The sequence below is a fragment of the Cryptotermes secundus genome, unplaced genomic scaffold, assembly GCF_002891405.2.
Source record: "Cryptotermes secundus unplaced genomic scaffold, Csec_1.0 scaffold1427, whole genome shotgun sequence".
NCBI classification, from domain to species: domain Eukaryota; kingdom Metazoa; phylum Arthropoda; class Insecta; order Blattodea; family Kalotermitidae; genus Cryptotermes; species Cryptotermes secundus.
In genome coordinates, this window is record NW_019727797.1 from 103,454 (window position 1) to 112,233 (window position 8,780).

Consider the following 8,780-nt stretch of genomic DNA (forward strand, 5'->3'; position numbering starts at 1 on the left):
AACTTAGGAACTATTAGTTTATTGCATCAAAACAAATTACTGCAATGTTGTCTCTCGTATGTGTGTAAGTTATAATTCAGAATGTCAATAACTTGAAGTGTCTGTAGACAGTAATTCCTGTTACTGTTCGTCATACGCTGAAGCTCATGAGGAACTGAACACACTTAATATTTATGTCCAAAATTGCGTACAAACTTTATTGAACTAGCATTGTTATCATATATTCTTTATCTTCAGTATATGTACTTGAAAGCACGTAGACTGAAAGAGATCCACTAAGTAAATATTCTAAACACGAGAGAGCCTTAGCACGTCATAGAGACTGAGACTACTGAAACGTGAAATTTGGAGACTTAATGTGCTATACCTTGCGTTACTAAAGCCAAAACGCTTCAACCTACAGCTAGGGGTTTGTCTAAATTTGATCTTTGCCGCAATTAAACTAACACGACAATAAAATTATCTCGTATTTCATGAGAGATTTTTTTTTAAAGTGAGGAGGTATGTAAAGATTTTGTTTAAAAAGTTCTTACCGAAGAATATTATCTCATGGGATGGGACTGCATGTACACAGGTAGAAGTTCACAGACGTTTCAGAGGAACCTACTGCCTCCGTCTTCGAGTCGAAGAATAAGCCATGCAAGGAACCAACAAGAAGAATTCGTAAGCCAAAAAACAACATGGTCCCTGCTTGCTTCTTGCTCATTACTTGGTTGGCTTATTCTCAGACCTTGAAAATGGAGCTAGTATTCCCCTCCCAAACGTTAGTGACCTAAACAACTTTAATAGCTCAAAATCAGTAAATTTATTTACATTCATGAGCCTCAGTAGCTCACGGTCAGTGAATGAAGTGTTTACATTCATGAGCCTCAGTAGCTCACGGTCAGTGAATGAAGTGTTTACATTCATGAGCCTCAGTAGCTCACGGTCAGTGAATGAAGTGTTTACATTTTTGAGCTTGAATAGCTCACAACCAGCAGTTAAATCCATTGGTTTAGGACTGGATGACAGAATAGTTTCTTGGCAGGCCATCGAGATTTCCATCGCAACCGTGTCTAGACTGGGTCTGCTTTCCTTTAAGCTTTTGTTCAACTGATACCTACTGCTATCTATCAGGGAATAAATTTGCCTGAGCTGGAAGCTATTCAATATTCATCTTGTGTTGAGGTTAAAGTTGCGTCCAGTTTAACCTCCGTATTTCGCATACAGTTTTACGATGAAGTACCCAGTGGTACATTTAACCATAAGGAGCCTTCATAATGAAAATTTCAATAATAGGCTTATTAGCGCCGTCATGTCTGTCCATCCGTCAGCGTGTAACAACTCCAGAACTGTTAAACAGATTTTTATTCAATTTTATTTTGAAAAGTTTAACTGAAACTGTTCTATTTCAAATTTTGTTAAAATCTTACAAAATCACATATACTTAACACGAGGACATACACACTTTTTTGTAGGAATCCCTAGCTCAACTCGTTGAATATTCATCGGAGAAAATTTTTTTCGAACAAAATATGTAGACAAATATGATATGTACAGTTTCTGCTGAGTATACTATTTCCGTGATCCTTGCGGTTTTCTAAACAACAAAATATAGGGGATCGCACACACCAGAAAGTTTCACACCATGAGCAGGTTTTCTAAATTACAGTAGAACTTGGTTATAACGTCATCAAAGGGACCTAAAAATAGTGTCGTTATAAACGAATGTCGTTGTAACCGAAATGGGCACTTCCACAGTAGCCTTATGTTAGTCACGTAAAAATCTACCAAAAACCGAGTTAAAATGTTGCATTTTTTAGTGAAATACGTAGTTAAGTACAGACTAACGTAACATTAACGTGGAATTGCCCAAATGTGTAATATCAAAGACATATTACAGCGCTTTTCACTGACAATACACACCGCACTAATACTGTATATTAAAGGTAGGCCTACTCACCAAATTACAGTAGATTACATCAATTGTTGTGCCTTACTGTACCTAGATACGAGTACAGTAATCAGTTATCTTCATCTGTTTCCTGTTACTTGCCCAATACACACTTTCTAAACTACGTTCAATGTCGATATCAGAGAAATTCGGGAATGAAAATGACGTTACATACGAGGTTGATGCATTTGTGCATGTCGTACTAAGCAAGGTATAAAAACAGTTGCTTTATGAGGAATTAGTTCGTACCATTGAATATTTGACGCAATAGACAAGGTGTCGCAGAAACCGATATACTGTATTTAAATTCGTTAAAGTAATGTCGATTTTAAAATTATAGTTATACTCTTTGAAAATTGTATCTAACAATATAAAATTGTCCCTCTGATTAACGAAGTACCACGCCATGAAAATGTATAGGGGAATGAAAGTACAGATCCATGAATTCATAACCTCTGCACTACATGGAGATGATGACGTTCCCAGCTGCTTTATCCTGGGCTGGGAAGCCGTGTTGGGCTCACAGTCGCTCAAAACGCTGTAGATATGAAATAAATCTCTTGCTACCATCGGGAATTGAAGTTCAGCTCCCCTGGCGTCTACTCCGTAGCCTTGTCACTATATGGCTGTTAAGTATGGCGACTAAAGACGAAGAATCGCCCGAGGCATTAACATAATATTGGAATTTGTAAACACACACACACATACACACAGACATACTGCGTCTGCTCCGGGATTAAGGGCCCATCTTTGTTACTGGCGCAGAACATTGCGTCATCATTAGAAATATACTTGATTCTATTTTCAACATACTTCCGAAATTCATACACCAGTGGCAAATTAAAATGTAATTGCACAGCAGTTTTATTCCATGAATTAGCCTAAACAAGGTATGACGTGCCCTGGTTCGTACGTGGACGTCGCTTCCAGAGTACCACATTTCGCCTATTAGATAGGCCCGTGTACAGTTTTTCCTTCTTTTCAGGGCAAAGTTTCGGATATGGATGTTTGGAGAATATTGCAGCGATTGTGTTGGCTTTTGGCAGTGGCAATGAAGCTGCCTGTCACTGTAACGGCAAGTGATGTCCGCGTGTCAACTCTAGCAGAAGTTATTTCTGCGATACACGGACATTTCAGTACAAACTGCATCTTCCTTATCCGTGAAGAAGTCCAGACAGCTTCACATCGAGAGTGGACACAGCACAGAAGTATTTTACTTTAATTCAGTTCTTTATTTTGTAATGAGCCAATCTCCGGATCAGATATTAAGCCCCCAACCTAACCCGCGTGTCGGTTGGATGGGCTGTTTCCACAACCATAAGAGATGGTCTCGTTGTTCATCAATTAGTACACCGTTTAAGTTTTTTTTATTGATAGTGAGGTGGGACTGAGTCCCTTGTACTGCGGCCACTTCTGGCCTATTGTACCAGCCCCAAATGATAAGTGAGGGTGATTGTGGAGCAATTGGTGGAAAGAAGATTGGCAAGGGAAACCGAAGTACTCGGAGAAAACCTACCCCAGCGCCACTTTGTCCACCACAAATCCCACTTGACCAGACCCCGGGATCGAACCCGGGACGCCATGGTGGGAAGCCAGCGACTAAACGCTTGAGGTATGGTGCGGCCTTATCGTTCATGTTAATGGATGGCATCAAATGCTACATACCGATGCTTAGAGAAAGGACTAGGCTTTAAATGATCTATACCTGCTGTTGTTTCAAGGTCATATGCGAAGTAATGTGCTGTCTTCTCAGGAGTCAGAGTGAAATCTGTGTCTTTCCGATTTAAATCGTCATTTGACAGGGGTGAGACTGCAGAAGCTTCTGAACGGCAGAGAAGTTTCGCTCGCTACGACGTCTCTTCTGGGTCTCAACGATTTGGAAGAAGGGACTCGGTCAAGTTGTAGTATGTCCCTACGGGTCTTACCGTTCAGCGATCCGTCATTGCCACAAGGGATCAAACAGGTGCGACCGAAAATGAGGGACATTTCCCCGGAAACAAGCATACTCAACAATACTATAGTTGTCCTGCACTGGCTGGTGAATTAAAGACTGACAGATTGACAGCTGATTGGCAGAATGGTTGGCTAACTAACTGACAGAATAACTGACTAACTGCTGATTGATAGAATGACTGGCTGACTGACTCTCTGGTGCTATGTAATATTTAGGGGTTTTAAGGTGGTAAATTGTAATTGTAATATATATGTAATATAATCTCGGACAAAGGGTAAGAAAGTTCAACACGACTAAAACAAAATGCAGACATCGGAGAAAATTCATATATTTCCACTTCAATTTTTAGCCTACACTTTCCGAAATTTCTTCCCAATTCAAACTGGTTAAGCCGGATTAGTCACAAAAATCTACTTCGTATAAAATACTGCATTAACCAACAAATACGTTTTCCTTTCTACAGGCCTACATAAATACAAGACTTTCCCATATTCATGCTCTTTCCCTTCCCCCCCCCCAACTCTCGTCTAATTTCTGGACGACAGTACACGGTTTCCCCGGCAACCGTTTAATTCATTAACTTCTCACCGCTCGGTGCCCTGTCGATCTGCTGGAACTTACTTGCATACGACAGAAGGTAGCTTCTCACGGCCGTGAATATAAAGATTACTCTCTCCTGAAATGTAACAACTTAGTAGTTTGGTACGTATAAATTTTCAAAGAAAATTGCAAGAAGGATCTATCAAAATACACACCGCCCTATACGAGAACTTACTTACTTACTTACGTACTTACTCATGGAGCTGGGCCCTTCTGGAGGAGCGGCCAATCCTACAGCTACTCAAGAATTTCCCAGCATTTTATAGAACCCGAAGGTTAATTACCATGTTCACAAGAGCCCTCCACTGGTCCCTATCCTGAGCCAAATCAATCCAATCAATACAATCCCATCCTATCTCTCCAAGATCCATTTTAATATTGTCCACCCACCTATGCTTTCGTCTTCGCAGGGGTCTCCTTCCTTCTGGCCTTCCCACCAATATCCTATATGCATTCCCGTAATCTTATTAGTCTTCGTAATAAATATGCAATTTGCATCTTCTCTCTTGCAAATGGCTGCAGCAGGTTCATCCAAAACTTGGTACTTACGCACCCAACTACACGTAGTCACATTCCATAATACAGTAATATTCACTGTCACAGCTCAAGCAATTCAAGCCACACGACAACGCATTTAATTTCTTTAGTGTACAGTATGATACAATAAAAATTGCACTTCTTTATTAGAGTACAAAATCAGACTCCTTACAGCCGCTAATGCAGGTTTCGAGGAAAATGTATTTGTCAGTCCCTTTTTATGATATAAAAATGGGCTGCCCAGGAAGCCTGTACCTAAACGTCTGCACCACCCAATTCACGTCTCCTTGGTGCTCGCAGACTTCCGAAAATTATCATACGTGAGTTCGATGTTCAGCAAATTTTGCCATCGCTGTATCTGTGAAATGTGTGGGGTAATTCGTATGTTTGTTTCTTCAGATGTCGACAAAGATAATGTTATCGCACGCCGTCTGGTTGCTGTTCCTTGACACCAAAGCGTCCCTGGAGGAGTTCTTCACAGACATTAACATTCCTTTCGACTGCCAGTTCCTGGTGGCTCAGCCAGAAAATGGCGACGTCATCGCCCTGACAGAAGTGTACAGAGTTAGCTCCTCGCAACCCCTGCAGTCATACCGCTTCGGTAACTGGTCTCCTGGTGGCGGCCTCACTTGGCCCTCACAGAGCTTCTACCGGAGGAGGAACCATCTACACGGAATCAGTCTCCATGTGGCGGTGAACAATGTAATTACCTCATGATTAACTTACAGTTGGCTTTTGTTCCCAGCTGGATGTAGGAATCTCTCACTGTTGTCACTTTCCTCTCTCTTGCAGGAATCTCTCACTGTTGTCACTTTGCTCTCTCTTGCAGGACTCTCTCACTGTTGTCACTTTGCTCTCTCTTGCAGGACTCTCTCACTGTTGTCGCTTTCCTCTCTCTTGCAGGACTCTCTCACTGTTGTCGCTTTCCTCTCTCTTGCAGGACTCTCTCACTGTTGTCAAGGCTGCAGCCAGAAATGGTGAGCTGGAGGTTAGAGGGTTATTTGGAGAATTGTGGCGGGTAGCTGAGCGGTACACAAATTTCACGTGAGTCCCTCCAATTTCAGAAAGTAAACAACGACTTCAGGGGTGAACTGAGGGAACTATAGGAAACCCGTAATCAGAGAGCGGATATGAATGGGGACAATTCAAGTGGTGTGGATAGTGTTCCTCAAACTTCCGGCGCAGGCGCGGTCCACTCAGGTATCGCAACATTCCCCTTGGCTGTACAATACACGCGATTTCGCTTCTTCTACGAACAGATGAAGAATTAAAAGTTAAATTGGCCTTAAATCGCTTTTTAGCCATTAATTAAAAGCACTTTTAATCCTGATTAATCACAAATGTTTTTAATTTAAATTATTGTGTTTATTACATTCCACATAACACTATGGGTCATCTGGCGGGCCGCCACGAACCACAAGTTAATAAACACTGGGTTAGGTTATGTCATAGGAAGAGATCAAAGTAGGATGTGTAAGAAAACGTTAGAAATTAAGCCAGAAGGGGATATTCAGAACTGAAATGTCCGCAAGATACAAAGAATTATGAGCAGCCTACTGTATTTACGATGTCAACCCGTGTTGCGCGACAAAAGTTCACCAATGTTTCGGAGTAACACACTACACAAGAAAAGTAAGGAATTAAATATTTTGGAACACTTTGTACATATATTTCCCCGCACCAGGTCGCGCTACAGCATGTCCAGTCTGAATATGCACGGGGAAATTCTGGAAGACGGGAAATGGAACGGAATAATAGGAATGTTGGCGGACCGACAAGTGAACATTTCCTGTTCTGACCTCACTATGACAACGTCACGTGTCGACGTGGTGGACTTCATAGAACCAGTGTGGACCTCCAGGTACAGATACGACACTATTATTGGACCGAAATATAGATTCATAGTCAGTCAGTACAGTGACTGTGCTAAGGGATTCAGTTCCTGGTAGGGATTAATAGATAGTTTTCATATTAATAGCGTCCAGACTTCGTGTGGGGCCCGCTTAACTTCCCTTCAAATTTTCAGCGGGTGTAATGAGGCCGGGGCGTGAAGCTGGCCGTACCGTAGCTCAGGCCATTAGACGCCGGCTAACAACCGCAGCGGCTCGGGATTCGATCCCAGGTCAGGTCATGTGGGATTTATGATAGATAAATTGACAAGTGAATAGATTTTCACCGTGCACTCGGTTCCCCTGCCAATTCTCATTCCAACTGCTCCACATTCATCAGTAATTCTATCATCAACGCTATGTAATCTCAATACTGGCAGCGCCGTTGATTAACGAAATTAAACATCTTCCATCTGGTGCCGAGGCTAAGAAAATCTATTCCTCTGCTCCCCCCATACGCTTCATCGTATAGTGTTTAATTAATCAAGCACAGGGACACTTCATAATTGTCTTTAATTTTAGCAAAATAAACTCCTTCATTCCATGATAAATCGAGTGGTGGGTCAGACATGAAGCCCGCAACTTAAAGACCGAGGATGTGATAATGAGCTGCCTGGCCAGATGTATCGTACACCTCAGGGACGGTAATAGACGGTGTATGGAGCTATAGTGGAGTTATGATTAGCAGGGGAAAATCGTGGAAACTGGGGATGAAAGCTGCTCCATTGCCACTTCGTCCAACACGAATCTCGGTAGAACGTGATCTAGTGGACTCGACTGCACGGACGGCCAGATCTAAAGACATGGACGGTACATATGTAAGCCACCCTCGGTTCAGTTAGTATTCTATTCATCTGCTTATAAAAGTCCGTGCCTTCGTGAAACCCGAGAATTCATCGCCGTATTCACAAAATCCTGCCGTTTTTCTAAAGCCAGATTCAGTCCACATTCTGCAAGAGCATTCCTTCTACTCCTTAGTATTCCTAGTTTCATTTAGGTTTCTCAAACAAAATTTTTTGTGTATTTCTCATTACACCCAAATGTACCCTAAGCCCTGTCCATCGCCATTGTTTAAAAATACTTTGGAAAGTTCTTAGATTCAGCGCTGGAATCCATATTGGTAAATATTGTGTTTCAGAACTTACATTTTCATAAAGAAGCGCGACACCGTTGCCGTTGGTTGGACGACATTCCTCATTCCGTACAGTTGGCAACTGTGGGTGGCTGTCACAGTCACAGTAGCGCTCCTAGTTTTCTCTGTGGCAGCACTGCACTGGGTCAGGCGCCGTCACGTTGGTCAGACTGTGGAGGAATTGCCACACCCTGGGCTCTCCCATGCAGTATTCTACGTCACTGCGTGTTTCTGTTGTCAAGGTAACAGTTGTTCTAATACGGTCGCTCTGACGATGTTAGCGATCCTGCAACGTATGTTCGGTATGTTCATCCTCTCCTTTTCTGCTCACTACTTCCCCAGAGCCGCGTTACGACTACAGAATGCATTTAGTTTTCCTTATCAGACCAATACACCGCCTCTATGGTCTAGTGGACAGAGTTCCCGGGTTCGATTCCTGGCGATACCAGATTTTCTGAGAAGTAGTGGGTCTGGAACGGGGTCCACTCACCCTCATAAGAATAACTGAGGAGCTATTTCAAGGAAATAGCGGCTCCGGTCTAGAAAACCGAGATTAACGGCCGTGGGGATCCGTTGCACTGACCACGTGACACACTATCCGCAAAAGTTGGCACTAACTTCCCGGACAAGCGGCGGTTGGTCGGTCGATCGGTCGGTAGGTATAGTTTGCTTTCAGACTACAGGCCACGGAGTTTGTTGTTTGTTTTGTTTCTATGGGGGGGGGGGGCTCACCTC

General features: G+C 42.6%; 1 protein-coding gene across 2 annotated transcripts in view; it reads right to left on the bottom strand.

Annotated features, from left to right (window-relative positions):
* Positions 1–8,780, bottom strand: part of LOC111865059 (probable glutamate receptor) — a 49,860-nt gene that overhangs the window by 22,198 nt on the left and 18,882 nt on the right. Inside the window, exon 1 of one of the 2 annotated variants that reach the window (XM_033751669.1) lies at positions 8,059–8,154. The exons of the other annotated variant lie outside the window; for it this stretch is intronic. The gene's annotated coding sequence lies outside the window, so the exon portion shown is untranslated. Of the gene's footprint in view, positions 1–8,058; positions 8,155–8,780 lie in introns of those variants that run through there. 2 annotated transcript variants of the gene reach the window in all.